General features: G+C 52.8%; 1 long non-coding RNA gene across 1 annotated transcript; it reads left to right on the top strand.

The window, feature by feature from the left end:
- The first annotated feature begins 10,015 nt into the window (after positions 1 to 10,015).
- On the top strand, positions 10,016 to 17,632 carry LOC147571136 (uncharacterized). Its single transcript, XR_015247668.1, has 3 exons — positions 10,016 to 10,189; positions 10,856 to 11,028; positions 17,262 to 17,632. It is a non-coding gene; the product is annotated as an uncharacterized LOC147571136 (long non-coding RNA).
- Positions 17,633 to 20,665: the final 3,033 nt, after the last annotated feature.

Raw genomic sequence — 20,665 nt, 5'->3', positions numbered from 1 at the left:
TCTGTGAGAGAAGCTCTGGTGGGGACAGTTGGATGCGGACCTGATACTACCGGTTCTGATTACACCTGTGTCCCTGTAGATGAGCCCAGAATCTTCCCTAAGATTGTCACTTGGAGACACCAGTGAGCAATGCTAATTTCACGACACACTTGTTTTGGGTAAAACCCATTATGAGGTGCGTTATTATACCCCACGTGAGGTTCTACCTTGATCACTGGGGCCAGCCTTTCGGTAGAAGGTTGTATGTGAGATTGGAAGTATATGTACGAAACTTAGGTCAGGTTTCCCAAGTGACTGAGGCATCACAGACCCTAAAAGCTAGTACAAACCAGTGTACCTGCTGCAAGTAAACGTAGGAACTTGTCATACTTACAGTCAGACAGTGATCCGTGAAGAAATTGTACATGGACAAAGGATGAGTAAAGGCTGTTACTGCAGTTTCACAGACAGCATTTCACTCTGTGGTCATGTGACGCGGTTCGTTGGTATGGCCATCGGCTCCATGCCTTGTCTGTGGTGCTGCGTTATTGTAAAGAGAAACGTAGGCATGGTCTAGCATGTGGAACGTTTGAAAGAATCAACACTAAAGGACTGTCGGTATCTTTCTCAGAAGTCTCTGTTAGGAGAAGTTGGCAATCTGAAAAAACAGTTACAAGAAATGCAACGTGAGAAGGTATTTCCGTCTCTCACTCATTCAGTGATCGGTTGAGACTGGAAAGGAGCAGGTGACCTCTGGGGCTCACACTTCCTCCAAGGCGAGCCACCACTGTGCTTTCGAGCGGCCCCACGCTCGCAAGTCTGAATGGCACGCATGTGGCGGAGTTGGAGCCGAGCAGCCTACGGGGTTCAGATTTCTGAGTCCCTTCGGGGGTTCGCTCGAAAGCTAAAATGTTCGCGTAAACCTTTCGTGGAGTGCAGCGTTGCCCAGCAGGAAGGTAACAGGTGACATGGGTGTCATCCCAAGGGTTCTCGAGGCTGCATTTGAAATGGTCAAACACACGGGTGATGTTAGTTTTCACGCAGCCCGATGCAGGCAACATGTTATTGTATCATGTAAATAGTGTAGACATGAAGGAGCTACTCTACAATGTTTTTCCACATTCAGTCCTTGCAACCCACGGGGCGTCTCACAGTTCCATCCCCTGTGGTCGGGACCAGCCCCATTTTGGGCGCTCAGTTAGCCACGTGCGGTGGTGTCTGCGGCCTGGGACGGCACTGCCTAGGGGGTAGTTGTGTGACCAAAGCTCCTCGTCGGTTTTACTCCCTGGTGCTGCGTGTGCAGACGTGAGGCTGGGCTGCAGAGGGTCCACGACGGAGCACGTGCCTATTACACAGAAGGGCTATTCCCCCACCGCCCAGAAAGTCCTGCTCCTCTCTACATAATTAGGAAGAAGTCCTAGTGGCTCGGTGTTTCTCCTCTGTAACCTTGCTATGCCTGAGACCTAACTGTTCAGTAGGGTTTAGGACGTTCACTTGGTGATCCGGGTGTTTACTGGAGGACTCTTGGAGAGAATGGTCTTGGGGTTTGTAACTGCTGAATTTACCCAGCGTGGTTATGATGGTCAGCATTTCAGCACACTTGATGCAAGTAGTGTTTTCCATTTTTTCTTGAATTCTAATGAACCTACAGTGTGGTATCAGTTTCAAGTAGACAGCATACCGTTTCAACAATTGCACACGTGACTCTGTGCTCGTCACCATCACTGTGGTCACCGTGTGTCACCATACAGAGTCCTTAGGGTATCACGGACCGTATTCCCTGTACTGTGCTTTTCATCCCCGAGACGGCCTTATTTGATACCTGGATGCTGATGCCTCCTACTCACCATCATCTCTTTTGCCAACCGCCCCTACTCTCCTCTCCTCTGGCCACTACCAGTTTGTGCTCTGAGTTGAACGGACTCTTGATGCAAAGACTAGTTAACCTTGCTTGCAGTGAGTGTCGTTGTCATTTGCTGCTTTGCAGGATCACCTTCTACAGAAAATGGAAGCACTGAGGGCCATATTAAAGCGGGCAAGATCGAGAGGCTCTTCGCTTCACCACAGGTATGACATTTCCCGCTTCACAGATCTGTTTGAGACGCGGCTGGGGGCGGCTTCCCTCTGTCACCAGTATGACCTGAACCAGCTCATGGTTCCAAAGTAGAACCGTGGGTGTGCTATGGTATGACCCGCACCGGATCAGAGTTACACACAATAACCCTGAGTGTGTTGTAGTCTGACGCGATCCATTTTCCAGGTACCAGCTAACTGATGATGGGGCGGGGCTGGGGGGGGGACACTGCCCTTCACCGTGCCTAACATGAACCACCTCACAAACACATACGTTAGCACCTGCTGTGTATCTTCCAGAGGAATCCTTTGGCCGAATGGGCAGAGGGACTGGATGTAGCTCAGGGAGCCGGTAGCTTAGTAGGTGGCAAGAGGGAGAAGTAAAACCTCATTCCAGAGGTTAGGTTTGGAATCTCAGGAGACCGGGAGGCATGACAGAGCTCACAGCCATGGGAGGAGGAGTAGAAGTTAGGAAAAGTTCTGTTCGTGTTTGGGTGGGTTTATTTGCGGCCTCCCTCCCCCGAGTGTGGCAGTGATGGTGTGGGGCTAGGAGGGGTCCAGCCTGCCAGGTTCGGCCCAGCATCCCTGGAAGCTATGGTCCCTTCCGCAATGCCAGTGGGGTCACCATGGGAGTGCACACGTGGCCGTGGTTGTGAAGGTCACCTTGACGTCGGTGGGGTTAGCGCAGTGCTCGCAGTTTCTTATATTTTTGAAAAGACTGGAGAATGACAGGTAATCGCCGCAACTCTGTTGGGACGTTGGTGAGTCGCCTGTGAGGGAGTGGGTCAGCCGGCTTGTGAGCTGCGTCCTGCAGACAGTAAATGTCAGGAAGTTATTCAAAGGTTTGCTTGCTTCTTTGTAGGAAATATGTACCATGTGAGAGTCATTCTGGTGTGACAGTGCCTCGAGGAGCTGACTGGGCCCCCTTAGGTGCAGGAAGCAGGCTCTTGCTCCAAAGGCAGGCCCACTCAGGCCTCACTGGGGACTGTGCGGCTTCCGACGGGGGCTCTCAGGAGAGTCGAGGGTGTGCTGTGGCTGTCTGTGTTGAGCCTGCTTGTAGGAGAGAGAAGTCAGGGCAGGTAGAGTCCCAAGCGGCCCTCCCTGTCCACGGAACTACTGGTGGCACAGCGAATGTGTGTCCGGAGAGAGAAGCACACAGGAAGATCCGGGCACAGAGCAGCCTCTTGGTTGGCTGACGGAGATCCTCGCCAGCAAGACACCAGTGTGCTGAGTGTCACCATTCCAGGGCTTGATGACGGGTATGTGTGAGGAGGCCAAGGGAGCAAACAGTGGATGCGGTGCAGGCCACTCGAGTGCATGTTGGAGTTCTCAAGGGAAGGGGCTGTGCAGGCCCCTGGAGGGTGGCACCCTGGGGCAGTTGCCATAAGAGGGACGTCCACGCCCGTCACCCGCCTGAGGTGAGCTGGCCAAGGAGAAGGATAGAGAGGATCCCAGTGCTCCCGTGGTTGCAGAGGCATTGTCCGTGGTCACAGGTGGCCTTGTGGTCAGAAGACACCGGGCAGGAGACCGGCTGAGGAACAGGGTCTGTTTGAAGCCGTCTCACAAAGTGATCTCTCGTGTGGTGGCAGAAGCGAGGCTGGTGGGAGCTGTGTCGCCGTGAGCGGCCGGGGGCCGGGGGGACGAGACTGAGAAGGCGGCAGGCAGGCTGGACAGCTGAGCCCTCCTGGCACGACCTCACAGCCACGTCTTCCGTTTGTGTCCTCCTCTAGCAAGATGACATGGTCTGGGTTACAGAGGAAAAGAAAGGTGACGGACCAACTTGCACACGCAGGCGGGGCAGATGGGAGAGAGCTCTGGGATAGGACTGGACGCAGGGTGGTGGGGTCGGGAGCCAGGGAGCCTGAGATAGGGTGTCAGAGTCAGGGGACACACGCGAACCTCGGTGGAGCCACGAACCATGCCAGGTCCCATGCGGGGCGGCGTGTGTGGCTCTCCCCGATTGGCGATGTGTCGTGGCCCCACAGCGGTGAAGCTAGACCACCTGAGCTCAGGTGAGCAGTTGTTCTGGGAATGGGGGGACCAGAGGAGGGGAAGATGGTTGTGGCCAGCGGCCAGTTCCGACTTGGCTGTCTTAGAAACAAGCAGTACCCTGAGGCAGCACGTGCCAATGACGTTTCTTGAAAGGCCTCAGAGAAGAGCTTGAAGCACCACAGAGGAGACGCCCTGTCGTGGTGGCTCTGTCTCCAGGCCACAAGGGGTGACGCCAGGGGCCCCCTCTTTAGCTGATGTGAATCAGATGGGCGTGTTCTGTCTCCCGAGACCATAAGGATTTGTGAAATGGAAGGCAGCCTCTCTTCTTTTCCAGAGAGCGAGGAGCCCCTGGACTCCCGTGCAGGGTTCAAGTGTGGAGGGTGAGCCCTTGGCTGAGGCCGGGCACGTGGGCTGGCGGGTGCTCCTTCGCAGCTGCTGACCGCTTCGTGCCCAGATCCTTTGCTGAGGGGAGCAGCTGACAGCCCAATTAAGTGACTCCACCCTAGGGTCTCGGGGCTCCATGGAACTTTTCTGGAGACTTCTGTGGCCAAGGGGGACATTTGTCTGTTAGTCTAACTGCACAGAGGCCAGAGACGCTTTTGCCTTGGAAACACCGGGCGCATTGCCACCTCCTGTGTACGGGAGCTGCGAGGTGTGGTTCCCGAGGATCCTGCCGCGGATGCCCCTGGGGCGCCCGATAGTGGCTGGTGGAGGAAAACCTGGGGTCACCTGGCATCACAGCAAGGGCCTTGGCACATGTGGGCCGGTGGCAGGTGAAGGCCAGAGGGACGTACAGGAGTGCTTTCCGGTCAGTTGGGCAGGAGGTGGTGCAGACACGCAGGATGACAGCTTGACCGGGGGCAGGCGCTGCTCCACCTCGGGGACGTCTGGGCCGCGGGGATGCGTTGCACCTGCTGGGCCCGGGAGACCCTGTCTCCACAGGGCCCGGCTAGCGGGCTTGCACTGGAGCCAGGGGCAAGGATGCCTTCCTTGGAGACCTTTTGCTGTGACATCATGTTCCCAATTGATGGGTTCTGGCCTGGCTGACAAAGTCCACTTTTCTCTAGATAACAACCTTGGTGTGTGTGTGCGCGTGTTTGTTTGATTGTTTTCCTCCATATTTCAGGCGGACGCACGTCAGCAGCATCCCAGCTTCCAGGTTCCGTCTGGCGGACAGCCCCACGGATGCCAGCAGCACCAGCAGCAGCGCGGTGTTGCGGCGCCACCGGAAAGGCCGTGTGGCCCGTCTGCGACATGAGCCTTCCAAGGCAAGGACCTCCATCCTCTGGGGGCTCTCGTGGGACCCACCTGCCTGCTCCAATGTCACCTGCCTTTTCCTCTGTCTGTGAGGCTCTTCTGGAACTAAGGGACTGATAGGCTGCTTTCTCTTTTCCCCTTCCCCCATTCTTCTTTTGCTGCCTTAGAATTTACTTTTGAGAGCTTTTGTTCTTTCTTTGTATAAAGTAGCAATGTGGATGAAGATAGGACCTAGTGTTAAGCACAGCACAATGCAAATGAGTAAGGGTTTGAAATGCTAATGAAGGTTAAATGAACACGTGTCTTCATCGAACTTAAACAACAGAGAATTCACCTTTGGAGTTTAAGTACTTTTGTCCTTTGTCTCTTCAGCCGCCTATATTTTTAGATATTTGTGTAAGTTTTGAGCACCTGTAGTCATGGAACAAGTTTGGTGCAGATATCGTCCCAGAGCTAGGGTGCAGCATGACTGAAAAACCCAGATGAGGGGCGCCGGGTGGCTCAGTCGGTCAAGGGTCTGACTGCTGATTTCTGCGCATGTCACGATCTATGGTTTGGTGAGATCGAGACCCGCAGCCCCGCAGCCCCGCAGCCCCGCACGGGGCTCTGCGCTGACCGCGCCTGGAGCCTGCTTGGGATTCTCTCTCTCTCCCTCTCTCTGCTCCTCCCCCACTTGAAATAAAACAAAGAAGACAATAAATAGATAAAAAGTCAGAGGAGAGGCCTGCACCCCTATGTGTGCACAGTGTAGTGAGGGGAGACCAGCAGCGAATGGGAAGTAAAAGGTGAGATGTGTGTTAGTTATCTATTTCTGTTTGACAGATGATTGACAAAAGTCCCTAGATGGGCACCTGTGGATAGCCCCAGAGTCCAAGGGTGGCTCTCTGGGCAATTCCCAGTGTGGCAGTGGAGAGAGAGAGACAGATCTGGCAGAGAGCAAGCGGTCACAAGGTGGAAGGAGCTCAGTGAGCCAGGTGCTCAGGGAAAGGGAGACCGGTGGTCTGGTCGTGCTGGGTGGGGCCAGGCAAGGTGGAGGCCGAGGACCACGGTGGTCTGGTCCAGGAGCCCTTGCGCTAAAGCCCGCTCGCCCGAGTTCCAGAGTCTGTGTAGACACAGTAGGGGCAGATTTCTGGAGGACTTGAACTCTGGTTGGGAGCAGAGACGCAGTGCTAGCTGGAAGGAGACACAGGGCAAAAGTTCTGTGGTTTGTGTTTTGTCATTTTGCTGTTTTGCCCTGGCGCGTCTGTGGTCACTCGTGGCTGGCTCGTGTTGTTTCTCCTGTATCTTCATTTGTCATTAGAGAGTGGGGTTTTGCCCCAATAGTCATAAATTGTCGTTAGCGTATCGCTGTATAGTACAGGTGGATACGGGTACGATCTAGATCATAATTTGTAAACGAAGTGTTTCTTCCAAAGAGATAAGGCACTGAGCATAGATGAACGGAAGCTCGATGCAGACAGCACGCTTTGCGGTGCCGACACTCGCGTTCAGGACTCCAAATCTCACGGGCTTACTGAGCACAAGTACTGCCTTCTACACTGAAACTCGGGACTCCTACAACGTGAAGCTGTCACCTGCCCCTAAGCCCGTTTTTATCACGTACCTGCCCAGGGCACCCTCCTGTAACCAGCACAGTGATTCGTGAGAGGTTGTCAATCCAATTCGAGGTCAGGATTTCACATTCACGTCCAGCAGGGCGTTAACAGAGTGGGTTTGTTTGGTGTTATACAAGGTGTTGCGGGAACTTCGGCATCCCCTCGGGTGATACTGTAAAAGTGTAACTTGGTTTCCAACAAGGAGAACAGTTACAGGAAAGTTTAGAATAGGCACCTGTTAGACGTCTTTGATCTACAAGATGCCATGTTTCAGTAAGTTGTGTATGTTGTCATGGAGTTTTACGTCCCTGAGTGATAATTGGGAGTGTCTCTGGTAAATGTCGAATAGCCTATTACATTCAGATGTGCGGTGGAACAAAGTTCTGCGTCCAGTCGTGGTTGTTTCTAAATCTTCTCTCCATTATATCCATCTCGTTGTTCTCTTTAAAATATGTTTGCTCGTTTCGTCTTGGAAATTGTAGCTTCCAAGTGTGCAGTAAATCTGATTCCTCTTCCTTTCTTTGCATGCCTCTGTCAGCCTAGCGATGTAAGGAAGCATCGGAGAAAGCGAAAGTGTTTCGTAGTGCAACCTAGCTGTGTTTGTCTGTGGTGTGGGGGAGAGTGCCCGTCTCTTCACGGTGAGCACCACAGCTGGGTAAGGACGAGCGGCTGGCGTGTGCGGGGAAGTACAGGAGCCACTGGGAGCTCGAGCGCGGCGTGCGGTTTCCACGGTACCTGCGACGGCCACCGGAGCTCGCCGTTGTCTCTCGTTTGTGTCTTGCTCGCTGCGCTGCGAACTTTGTTCCATGAGACACAGAAGTTTCTAGGAAGAGAAATTACTGAAGCAGAGCCGTAGAGTTTCGATTTCGGGATATAACCACTTTTGACAGCCGTAGCCAGCAGCATTCAGAGAGCTCTTAGGGTTCGTTCGCCACCTGGTGTGTGCAGTGGTTTAGGATCCTGTGACCTGGCCCTCACAGACATCCCCGCGAGCCACAGCTTGTGTGGTTAGCCCATTTCCAGATGTGCAACCAGAGCCTGAGAGCCCGGGTCCTGTGCATGAGGACACTTTGCAGGGCAAACACTGGCCACGACACCACTCTGCCACATACCCCACCTTTGCTCGGGCGCCCTCCTCCCATTTACAGTGCCCCTCGCCGGGACAGGACACCTCCTGTGTCCAGAGGACAATGACGTGGGTGTGCCCATCCTCAGGGGAAGCGCCGTGCCTCGGGACGGAACCCTCGACCAGACAGTCCGCCTCATAACTGGGATGCCTTGCTCCCTGGACCGGACCCCCATCCCAGACCTTCCCAGCCATGCGCTGACAGGGCCGTGCCTCTGATACAGAGCTGGGCGGCAGCTGGGGGAGCCCCTCCACTGCACAGACGGTGTGTCCGTTCAGTTGAATTCTTGCGTTCAAGTGCCAGTTCGGTCACTGGTTGTTTTGTGACCGGGGTGTATTCATCACCGTCTTTTTTTTCCTGCTTTGCTCTCCTGGTAAGTGAGGACAGCGCAAGGTTCACGGCCCTTGGGGTGTCCACACACTGCCCATCGGTGCACGGTCCTCAGAGATCAGGAGCTCACATCGGCGCCGGGGCACAGAGCACGCCCTGCATTCTGCTGGCTCGTGCTGCCTTTTCCTCTGTAGCAAGACTTTCTCAAGGAACAGAGGGTCGCGTGATGAACACCCAGGCAGGACGGCCTGCTCCCGCAGCTCACTGATGGCTACTTGGAGGGCTCTTTGGAGGTTTTGGGGGATGAAGTCTAGGCGTACGGGCAGTGGGTGTCAGGTCCGTGCAGACAGGGCCAGCACGGGCGTTGCACTTCCCAGCCTGGCGGGAGCCTCCCGTTTTGGTTGAGACTGAAATGGCCCATAGGCACAAGTCTGGCAGGACCCAGTGCTGGGCGGGGGCCTGTGTGTGGACTGCGCTGTGACCCAGGGGAGGGTGTGCTCCCGGAGCCCTCCGTCTCTGCTCACCTCATAGCCTGGTCGCTAGCGTGGCTCCCCGTCCTGTTCCCCTTTGGGTTTGTTTTCTCCATATCCTTGCTTCCACCTGGGTATGAAATCTACTTGTGTTGAGGGAGTCTGACCCTGTTTGCTTTTATGTGGATAATTTGTAGCCTGTTAAGGTAGCCTTTTGTTGTCTGCCGATTGTCAGGAAATCAGGAGAGGAGGCAGGTGTTTTGGAGCTGTTGGTGAAGCTTGTGTCTTCCCTGAGCTCAGCTCCGCTTGGTGCTGACCGCCATGGGTGTCCCGAGCCCCGTGCAGCTTCGGAGGTCCTGGTACAAACCCAGTTGGCTGTGCCTGTCTCGCCAGTCCTACACGTGTGTCTCGTGAGATCCGGCCCTGCCTCACCCCCAGGACCTGTCAAGGGTCATAACGCTGGCGGGTCCGTGGCCCCACGGTCCTTTCCAGGGCCCACAGCCACATAGCCGCAGACCCACCGCCTGTCACAGAAGGAAAAATGGAGTCTGAAGGGGTTCATTTGTCGTGACGGCAGCCACGGGACACTGTGTCTCCACCGTGTCGAGCAGACTGTCTGTAAGCTGCAGATGAGTCCGTCAGTTTGTAACATCACCCGAAACGGCCCCGAGAAGCAGAAGTCAGACCCGAGTGTGGGGTCAGGGGGTTGGGTGCCTTGTCACTTTACACACGTCCCCGTAGGTTCCAGCCTTGCATCGCTACCAGAAGTGACAGTGGGTTAGGCCACAAGCTCGCTCCACTTCCCCCAAACAAAGAGCTTTGGACAATCGTGCACGGGAGGGCTCCGTGCTCACCAGGGTTTGCCCTGAACGGCGTCAGGAAACAAACACCTTCCTTCTCAGCTGGCCGTGGTGTATGGTGACATGGTTTGGGTCTCCGCCTCTACCTTCTGTGGCCGGGCTCCTGGTGGTGCGAGGTCCTGGGGAGGGTACACCCCTCGGTGCCGATGGGCTGGGGGTCTCAGTGGGCCCACTGCCCGGACGCGAATCCACCCTTTCGCCTGGCGTTAGGCCGATCCTAGGAAGTCGTTTTGGACCCTGCACAAAGCACAGCTCATAGCTTTTCAAATGAGTTGCTGGCTGTGATTTCAGGGCCGTGTGCTCCTCTGTCTGGGCGCACGGTGAACTCATGTCACTCTCCTCTCCACCCCACAGTTGCTGCCTTTGGAGGGAGAGTCACAAGATCGTGTGGCAAGGACACGATGTGGACCGTCAGCTCCTTCTTCCCAGAGGTCCCTGAGCTTGGACAGGCTGCAGCAAGGGGCACCGCACAAGGCCAGCCACGAGGACATCAGGGACGCCACAAAGTAAGGGGCACAGGCATCGTAGGAGACATGCCTGTGCGCTGGTTTTCAGCTCTGAGAAACCTTTGATCTCTACATGGGGGAGAAAGGGTCGGAACAGCGATTCCAAAGAGAGGCCAATGAACCGAGCTTACGTGCACGGCGTTCTTGGGATACCTGCCTGGGTGCCCTGGGTGTGGCCAGCAGAGCAAAAGGCAGGTGGGAAAGACCGGAGTCTTGTGATGCTGGTGGCTGTAGGGCAGCCTCGTTTGCTCAGATCCTACGCACCAGCCGTCCTGAGACCTCCCTTTTCCTCCCGGTGGATCCTGGGTGACATGCTCCCTAGGGCTCCTCCCCTGGGCCGCACTGTGCCCTGTGGGGCTGTCAGGAGCCATGCTCTCTTCCCCCCACCCCCACCACGCAGCTCCAGCAGCCCCTCTGTTACTCGCACCACGCCCTGGGGTGGCTCAGGTGTGCATGTCCTCCGTGCTCCCGGGTCACAGCCAGGGAGGGGTGCCGAGCGTTCTCAACCCAAGGGGCTTGGACTCCAGATAATACTTGGGAGGGAGAGAGTGTCAGCTCCCAGGGCGCAGCCCTCCCTAGAAGCTGGGGGATTGTGCTTCTAATCACGTGGGGCGGTGTGTCGTGTGACGAGCACGCGTGGAAGATGCTCTCCTGTGCGTCCCCCAGATCCCCGGGCTCTCGGGATGGCCCCTTGAGCAGCCTCAGCAAAACTAGCAATAGCCAGGACTCACTGAACCACGCCCCCAAGAAGAAGGGCATCACAAAATCCATCCGCTGGTTGCTCACCAGAAGACAAAAGGTCCACCCCAGCCACGCTAGCGACGAGCCTGCATGACCAGGTTGGTGTCCCCTGCGTGTTTCCAGCGTGTGGGTGGTCTTACTGGCCTCATTCCTCTAGATCCGTGGTCTCTCTGCCTGCGGACCCCTCCCCGTGTCGGGAGACCTCACGTGGCTGTGGACACCCCCCACCTCCCATTTCATCACTCTGCTTCCCCACAGCCGCTGAATTGGAGCCACGGAATTGAAAACCCTTCCCAAGGTGCCCTGGGACTCCGCAAATTGGGCGCACAAGCTGAAAAACACCAAAAACTTTAAAAAATAAGCATTGTGTTTCTTGTCACCTTGCTGAGCACTTTTCAGCTGTACCTGTTTTTCAAGCAGTAGCTGTTCGTTTGGTCAATAGACTCTATAGCTGCAAAGCAGTATTATGTCCTCCACGGACATAAAAAGGCCTCCAGGGCCTTTTGCTCCTGGAACCATGCTGGGAAAATTCGGTCCCTTAGATGTTGCCAGTGTGTTTTCTTCCACATCCTTATACTTTCTGTAATGAAAACGTTAAGATTCGTGGTAGTGCCCTCTGGCTGTCACACCCACTGCTCCCAGAAATGTGTATGTCTTGTAAGTCCAGAGGTCACAAAATTGGCCAAAACATTCCCCTGTGTTTCCTACGTTTATTTTGTCATCTTCGGGAGGTATGGTTTAAGTACTTGGTCGTATGAGGACAGCGTTTATTGAGTTGTTTGCCCCAGCATTTGATTCAGTTTCACAGAGTGTGTGTAGGTGACTTTCTCCGGGGCTGAGATGTTCAAATCGCTGACTTGGGTTCTGTGTTACCATAGGTATCACGCAGTGTCTGAGAGTGGATCATACTGTGGTCTCTGTGGACATGCACGGCCAGTCCCAGAAACATACGGTTGACCCTTGAACAGCCAGGGTTTGAAGATCAGGTCCACTCGTATGCAAGTTATGTGTTTCCATCCAGTAGAGTATTGTAAATGTATTTTCTCCTCTTTATGGTTTTCTTAATCACATTTACCTTGTTTTATGAAGGAATACAGCATATACACGTCACTTATAAAATATGTGTTAACCGACTGTTTCTGGTAAGGCTTCTGGGTACAGTGGGCTATGAGGAGTGAAGTTCTCAGGGAGGTGGCGGTGAGGTAGAGCCCCATAAGGCTCCACGAAAGGTGCCTAGTGGTGACAATGTCCGCCTCAGGAGAATGAGTCTCAGAGTTATTACAGAGTTATTACAGAGAAATGTGATAACGATCTGTAAGTGTTTTAAGCGTGTCCATGTGTTTGAACAACTGTTATTTTACCTAGTGAAAGACCTTGGAAATGAACTGGGTATATGTGTTTCCTGTACTGTGTACTTCATTTTAAATCTCTTCACAGTTGACAGAAGCCGTCTTTCACCAGAAGTAACTAGTGAATCATCTGGTGATTTTTCGATGTGTCCTAAAGCAAATGCAATAGTTATTACTTTGCATGAAAGTGAGGTGTCCCGTCACAGTCTCTTAATATGCTGGGGAGTCTTTTCAGGTTTCTCTGATTTTCAACCGAGTCCACAAAGCGGGCTCTGCGATTAGAACTGAGACGTTTGTGTTGAAGTGACAAGGTGCCCAGGCTCGGGGCCAACAGTGTTGTCTGACGGGAGGAAGGTTTTCCAGAACACCCGGAGTGTGCAGCTGAAGCATAGGCTTGGGGCACACAGCGGAGATCCTTGTCCTGCATTACAGGGTGTGGATGTGATGGAGAGAGCTTTCGGCAGCCACCGTGGCCATGGGTGTTTACTGTCGGCAGAGGTGCTGGTTTGGAGGAAGGACCCGGGGATTCGCTGGGTCCTATCGATCGGCCTTAAGGAGGATGCCAACAATCGCGTAGACGGTGGAGTTCACGGCACGTTGATGGCCTTAGATGGGACCTTCGATGTCACCGCCCTGGCGCTTCTGGTGCAGATCCCGACCCAGCACACACAGGTGACACCGGGCCGTCTGCACCCGCCCACTGCTCTCCTGCTGGAGACCCCGCAGCCTGTATTAGAGCAAGGCAGCGCGTAGCTTCACCGCACAGCTAGTCCTCTCTCGCCAAACCCGGTCTGTTTTGCGCGGCACGGAGTCCTCGGTGCTGCCTCCTCCTGCCTGAGCTCTGCCTGTCCCTTCCCCTCACAGGCTCGTGAGACTGGCGTGCATTTAGCTCTTATGTGGAGAGAGAAACACTCTTACTTCGTGTGCCACGTGGAAGTTTCATGGCTTCTGTTTCTGATTTCCCTGTGGAATTCTGTTCGACTCATGGGCTCAGTGGAGAATCAGGACTCTTTCGATCCTTCTACAGAACACTGTACACCTTTGGGAATGCCCTCAGTGTCCCCTCTGCAAACCCCCCTCCACGGCACCCTTGTCTAATTTCCCGGAGAGCATGGACCCCTCTCCCCAAAGGCCCATTCCTGTGGGCTTCCTGGGGGGCTCAGATGATTCGGCGCTCGACCCTTGCTTTGGGCTCAGGTCATGATCTCATAGTTGGTGGCGTCGAGCCCCAAGTCGGGCTCCGTGCCGACAACTTGGAGTCGGCTTGGGATTCTCTCTCTCCATCTCTCTCTGCCCCTCCCCTGCTCATGCTGTCTCTCTGCCTCTCAAAGATAAGTAAATCAAGCCCATTAATGGACTCCACATTAACATCTCTGATTGAAAATACACTATTAGGATTCAATGGGTATTGTTTTGAGTTTGAAGTCTTGGTTTCGACGCAATTGCAATATGTTGTCATCCTTTAGATTGACATTAACTTTTGGGGTGTCGGCTCGTGATTTCAGGCTCGTGCTATCTTGGAATGGGAGTCGAACCACCTTTTGGTCATGGCGACTGACCAAAGGGTTGGTGAAATAAGTTTTCAGCCTAATGATATCTAAATTTGCGTTAACTGTTAAGTATTATATTTGGGGATGCCTGGCTGGCTGAGTCAGAGGACAGCGTGACTCATAATCTCTGGGTTGTGACTTTGAGCCCTGTGCTGGGGGTAGAGATTTCCTAAAAGTAAAATCAAAAAAAAAAAAAAAAAACAAAAAAAACAAAAGGAACGTAGATTATTATGTTTGTAGGGATCACGTACCAGACTACTCTTCCAAATGCGGAGATAATTTTACCTTACAAGTTAAGCTTAGCTCTTAATTTATTAACAAATGAGCTTTGGGGCGCCTGTGTGGCTCAGTTGGTTAAGTGTCTGACTTTGGCTCAGGTCATGATCACACTGCTTGTGAGTCTGAGGCCAGCATGGGGCTGGCTGCTGTCTGCGTGGAGCCTGCTTTGGGTCCCCTGTCACCCTTTCTATCTGCCCCTATCTCACTCACACACAATCGTTCTCTCTCTCTCTCTCTCTCTCTCTCTCTCTCTCTCTCTCCCTCTCTCTCTGAAAATCTAACAAACAGGGGTGCCTGGTAGCTCAATCATTTAAGCATCTGAGTCTTGCTTTCGGCTCAGGTCATGATCTCACACTTCGTGAGTTTGGGCCTCCCATTGGGCTCAGCGGTGACAATGGGGATTCTGCTTGGGATTCTCTCTCTCCCTAGCTCTCTGCCCTTCCACAACTCATACTGTTTGTGTCTCTTTCAAAAATAAATAAATGTACCTGCAAAAACGTAGAAAACACCCAAACCAATGGGCTATTGAGAAACCAATATTTTAACAGAGGTGAGGAGTTTGGTTTCTTTCCTTTTGGTATTTGACTTTTGATAGTCTTGAGAAATATTTTTCACATCATAACACGTTGACGGCAGCCTGGCAGTAGAGCCTGTAAGTTGCGTTTGGGGGCGCCTGGAGGTCTCTCTGCAGTCCAGGGCCCTGTGCTCTGGGGGAAGGTTACAGTCGTTTATTGAACAAGACACGAAGTGTTGATTTCTCCTTATACAACACCAGGACTGATTTACTCCCACACCACTACTTAAGACTGTCTTCATTGCCATAAGAACACTCGAGTGTGACGAGAATAGGACACGTGAAAGGGTGCGGTGGGACTGTCCTAGCGTGTGGCACTGTCCGCAGCTTAAAGACTGTTTTGAAAACAAAAAGGTAGTATCTTGTATAGCAAGAAGGTGATTTCACAAAGACAGTGCGGCAGGTCCAGTCAGCCCAGGACTGTCCTGACTTGTGCCCGGTCAGGGTCCTGGCACAAATATGGCCCTGCCTCCCTTTACCGCCTGGGGCAGCCGTCTGGGCAGGGGGCCCCCAATGGCTGTCAGGAATGGGGGTAAACAGCTGTAAACAAACTTGCAGAGTGAGGTCATTTTAAAGGGCTGGTGACCTTACTATATATTTTTGGTTTTTATTTCACAATGGGTCCTGTAATTTCCCAGGATGATGATAGAAGCTTCAGGAGGGCACCTTCTTAGAGATAGCAATGTGGATCAAGACACTCTTGACTTACCTGCTGGGTCAGCAGAGACTCTCCCTGCAGGCTTCTGGGTCACTTCCTCTCTGTCCTCTATGCAGCCAGAGAAGACGCTGCTGGTCTGTATGTGACGTGCTGCTCTGCCCCAGCCTCTTGGCGGAGGTATGGGAGGCTCTTGGGTTGGAATGTGAACACTGATGGAGAATGGCCGACTTCATATGTAACAAGGCGTTCAGATGCTGTGGCATGCTCAGGCTCAAATGATCTAAGGTTACTCCTCACTTCTGCTTATCAAAGTTTCACAGTGAAAGAGATTTTTTTAACTTTTCTATCTGATGGAATATTAGCGTATTCTCTCAACTACTACAACTAGGCATCGTGGGTGTCCTCAGAGCGTTGGACCAGCCTCAGAGCGACACTCGCAGAGCTACGTATGTGATGGGCAGCCCTGGCCCCTCTTTCCCAAGATGGCAGATGGACACGGCGAAAGTGTTTTCATGGCCTCTACTGCCCCATTGCTATTTGAGAGTGAACTCCCGGGGACTCCCCCGGCTGCTTGCGGGTGGAGAGAACCCCACTCAGAAGTGCCCCGGGAGCCCTCAGTGGTTGCTGCTGTGGTTTAGAATGTGTGTGGCTGTATTTGTGCCCTCATGTGCTATTTTAAGACTAACCGCATGCTGCATTTGCACGCTGCCCCTTGTGTTGCTTGGAGCAGGCATAGTATCTGCACCACAGAGGCTGGATTCAGCCAGTCATGTCTTAATCCTGCCGACGCCTCCTGTTGGTGAGTAGAGGGCACCGTCCATGCAGGCCACAGTCGGACACCCTGTGTCCTGTCTGCGCAATGTCCGTGTGAGCCAGGACAGCCGCAGCAGGCTCACTTAGGGACTTTCAGAAATACACAGACACGCAGACACACATAGACAGACTCACACACACATACACATACGCGCGCGCGCGCGCGCACACACACACACACACACACACACACACACGAGCTTCTCTACACCTGCTAAGAGGATTCTGGTGTTTGTGTGCTTACACTTAAAGAGGTTGGTGTGTTCTCAGTTTTTCCGGAGAAAACTGTATTTCCACTCTTTTCGTAAAAAAAGAAGTTTGGCTTCAGTGTCTGCTAATGTCTTTTGTGGTAGGGAGGCAGGCTTGCTGTCGGAGCAGTAGGAGATTTTCCAGGTCTGAGCTGACCTTCCTGGTCGTTCGGGAGCAAGTGGCACTGGCCTTTGCCTGGTCTGCTGGAGCTCCTAGGTCAGCAGGCCCTGGCTGGCTTGTTTTACGCACACCTTCTTGAATGAACCAGGCCCAAGAGGATTCTAGTCCTCACGTGAGTGACGCTGGTGGCCTCTCAGTTGAGAGATTAGCTTTTAAAAGCGGAAGCACATTGCCCTCTGAGGGGCTGAGTTTGAACTTGGAGATTTCGGGTGTGGGCCCCAGAGCCCAGCCCTCTTCTCCCTGCTCTGAGGGCCTCGGGGGGTGGGCTTTGTGCTGCTCTCATTCTGTTTTCCTGTCTCAGCCACAGTGTTTGATTGTTGGGAGCTCCTGGCTGGAGGCCAGGTGGAGCCTATGACACTTGAACTTAGGGTAGTGAGTTTGAGCCCCATTTTAGAATGGAGATTACTTAAAATCCTGAAAAAAAAAAAAAGAATAGTTGATTGATTCCTTCATCTTGTTTTTTTTTTAATTTGGTAACTTTCAGTCTTAAGCCAGTATGAACTCAATCGAATGATTCTCATTGGTCATGCAAAATGCTTCATATTTTCTCTAGATTCTCAAATCTCTTCAGCCAGGAAGGTCTTTGGGGACGGGGGGCACGCGCTAGGCCCCACCTGGGGCCCTGGAAGGTGCTTTTCGGGCTGATGTCTTAAGACTGATTCTTTCCTTTATCTTGCAGTTTACCCACACTGCTTCTACCGATGGTCTTGCAGCACGCAGAGCCCAGCAGTGACTACATTTGAAACTTCAACCAGATCTTTCATCTGTTAATCCTTGTTATATGGACCCTGAGATATTTTCTTACAGTATTTAATTACTGAAAAATTCGTGAATAGGATCGAGAAACTCATTTAGCATGTAATGTTTCGTACATTTCTGTAAATTTGTCACTCCCTATAGATAGTTCCTTACTTTCATGTATATCCGGGCTATAAATATCCTTTGGAATCAATTGATGTTCTTATATCGCAGTTTAGTCTTTCAAGTGTATGTACTATCATGGTTGTATGTATAAATCCTACGACAAATACAGGGCTTTTATAACCTGTGCATGTATTGTAATTATCATTGTTTAATTGTTTGTTAAGAAGCCCTGACAGAGAAAAGGATTTTACCACGTTTGTCAAATCACCGTGACACAGCCTGCATTATCCTTTACGAATGTCCCTTAGCTCTACAACCATGGTTTTGATATAATCAGACTTAATTTGCAGCAATTGTCATTGTATTTTAATGACTCACCTTAACTACACTTTTTCTAGCAAGCAATGCTTTCTTCTGCAGTGTGAACAGATTAAAAATATCTGGTGTTAACTATCAGCTAAAGAAACTTGGAGTGGAAAGCTGATTGAAACACTGTGACAATCTCCCAGGGCCGGTATGCTGTTTCTGAGCCTGGTCCCCGGGGGCCTGGGCAGTTTGCCTGCAGTGACCCGCACAACCTGGGAGCTGAGGCCCCAGAAAGCCTGGGTGGGGCAATCTGGCCACCTCTTCCCCGAAACCCTGCCCACCCCCTTCTCCCCCCCCCCCCAACCCGAACCTTAGACCCCTGGCAGCAGAACTCTCAGAGGACCAATCAGGGTGCACTGGTCTCCCACCTCGGGCCAGGGCGCTGGGTGCTCAGCACAGAGCAAGATGCAAGATCCTGGAAACAATGTAGTGCAACTCTAATAAAGGCCTTATTGTTCTTACGGAAATCAGCTGTTTAGATTTGTTTGTAAACAAGTTTACGGAGTGGACCTCATTCTCCATTTGTAGATTTTATTTAATTTTTTTATGTTTCTTTATTATTGAAAGACAGAGAGAGAGACAGAGCATGAGCATGGATGCTGCAGAGACAGGAGAAGACACAGAATCCGAAGCAGGCTCCAGGCTCCGAGCTGTCTGTCAGCACGGGGCCCGACGTGGGGCTCGAACTCACAAACTGTGAGATCGTGAGCTGAGCTGAAGTCGAACGCTTAAGTGACTGAGCCACCCAGGCGCCCCATCTCCATGTGTAGATTTTGAGGAGACAGCCATTTCAGGTTATACGAGTAGCCAACGTAACTTATAATTTTGAGGTGGCATATAAAAAAGCCACCCAGGAATGTGCTCAGATCATGGTGCCTTATTTCTTATGCAGCTGGTACAGAGATAGAAACGACATGTCTCTTTACATGTCGTTTCTGCTTTTCATTGGACGTTTGACAGTTTCCCTGTGTTTTTCTATTAATCTTTTGTGAACTTCCTGATTGTATGCCAGAGTAGGTACCGTCTACTTTGAACTATTTTTCTCACGGTATTATTTATTGCTGGCTTTCAAGGCAGTAGTGGAGCGTTTCCCACTGCCAATAAAGACTAGTGAGAACAAGCTGCCATTGACTTGAGAAGTGGCTGCCGTGGTTTTCTCTGGTGCTCGGGGCCATGAAGGCACTTCTGCCACGTGGAAGTAGTAGTGTGGAAACCAGCTGATGGAATACCACAGCTGGGAGTGGAAGTTCAGGACAGGGGTGTCCTCCACAGGAGGGCCAAGTGCCCAGACCCTAGGGTAGCGGCCCCGGAATCAGTGCAGCCGGGGGCCCAGGCAATAGGCCAACGGGGCAGGGCGACTCTTCCACGGTCAGGGCCAGCTGAGGCTGCTCTTCCTCCAGGACCCCAGGAGACTGGAGTGTGTGCGTGTGCGCATGTGTGTACAGGCGCGTGCTTTCCACCCAGTCTCCACTCCTCTTCCATCCTCTGTGTGGGCTTTCCTGTCCTGCTGCTGTCCTCTCAAGGTCCCAAGAAGTGCCCAGGGCCGCATCCTTCCCCATCGTCTCAGCCCCTGGAACCCACTAGGCTGCTTCTCCCGAAGCTCAGACCCAGTGCTGAGTCTTACACCAGCCAGTGTGGCAGGCGGGAGGGTCTGCCCGCACCGGGGGCTGGCAGCCACCACCAGGCCAACTCATGAGGCTCTGGCACAAGATCCCTGTCGCTCGGGCGACTCTGGGACGGTTCCTTCCCTCCCCGCCACGGAGAGCACGTGGCCATCGGGTTGGCGGATGGACACCTTGACCCGTGGTCCGTGTGTGGTGGGCACAGCTGACGATCACTGGGTTTCATCTTCCTGGACTGTCTCTCCTGCCAGGACTGATCGGCTACTCCTCTGAATGCTGCGTTCCCTTTTTGTGGAGTAATCCTTCCCGTCTTTCTTCCGTTAGGGCGTAGTTAGGTTGTTGTCTTCCTGCTCAGAATCTGTGCTGGCTGATTTTTTATTTTTATTTTTTTTCTGCACTTCCTAGTCCTTCGTGTTAAGTGTGAGCTTTGGAACAACGGAGTGCTTCCTTGCTTTTTACATGTAACAATCTGCTCTTCCCCACCAAAGCTGGGCAAGCCTTAGGCATCTGAAAGTTTCTGGAAACAGATCAGTTCACCCCAGGTACATTAAGTTGCAGATGTTTTATTAAAACTTGATTTGGTGGTTCCACTCGTGCCTAAAAAACAAATGTCAGTTGAGAAACAGACCAAGCGCCGAGCAGATGTCGAGAGCTTTCGCCTCTCTGAGAACACTCCTTAGCCATACTTGGTTGTACTCACTCCACACTGAACGTCCGGGGCTTGCAGGCCTTTCCACAGTCCCACCAGGTCCCACCGAAGACCCTTGACTCCCCCGCTGCTAGAAACTCCTACTGGAGGTCACTAAACCCTCATCACTGCTGCCCTTCAGGTCCTGTCTCCAGTGTCACATCGTGTGATCTGAAGGTGATTGTGGCTTCACGTGTTCTTCCTCGCCTATTGCTAGCTGAGCCCTCAGCCCCCCAGAAGGGTGCTCCGTGGTCCGGGGAGTGATCTGTCCCCATGTCCTCTGCAGAGGGGCAGCAGGCACACGCGCAAGTGGGGTTGTTTCCTCCTTCTTGCCGATACGGCTTCGCTTGATGGTGTTTCTCAAGATCTCCGAGCTCTGCTCTCTCTTACCTTCCTGTCGCTTGACTCCTCAGTGGGAACAAGTGGCCCGGATTGTGCTGTTTCTTGTCCTTGTCTTCCTGTTGCACCTTTTCCAGTCCTGCCTCGAGGCCAGCGCTGTGTCTTCAGCCACCATTGCTTGGGCAGAAACTGGTGGGGGGCGGG

This window comes from Puma concolor, unplaced genomic scaffold, assembly GCF_028749965.1.
Source record: "Puma concolor isolate L17-30 unplaced genomic scaffold, mPumCon1.1.hap2 unalloc_scaffold_54, whole genome shotgun sequence".
NCBI classification, from domain to species: Eukaryota; Metazoa; Chordata; class Mammalia; order Carnivora; family Felidae; genus Puma; species Puma concolor.
The sequence above is the reverse complement of the archived record's forward strand: the minus strand, read 5'-3'. Positions and strand labels throughout refer to the sequence as shown.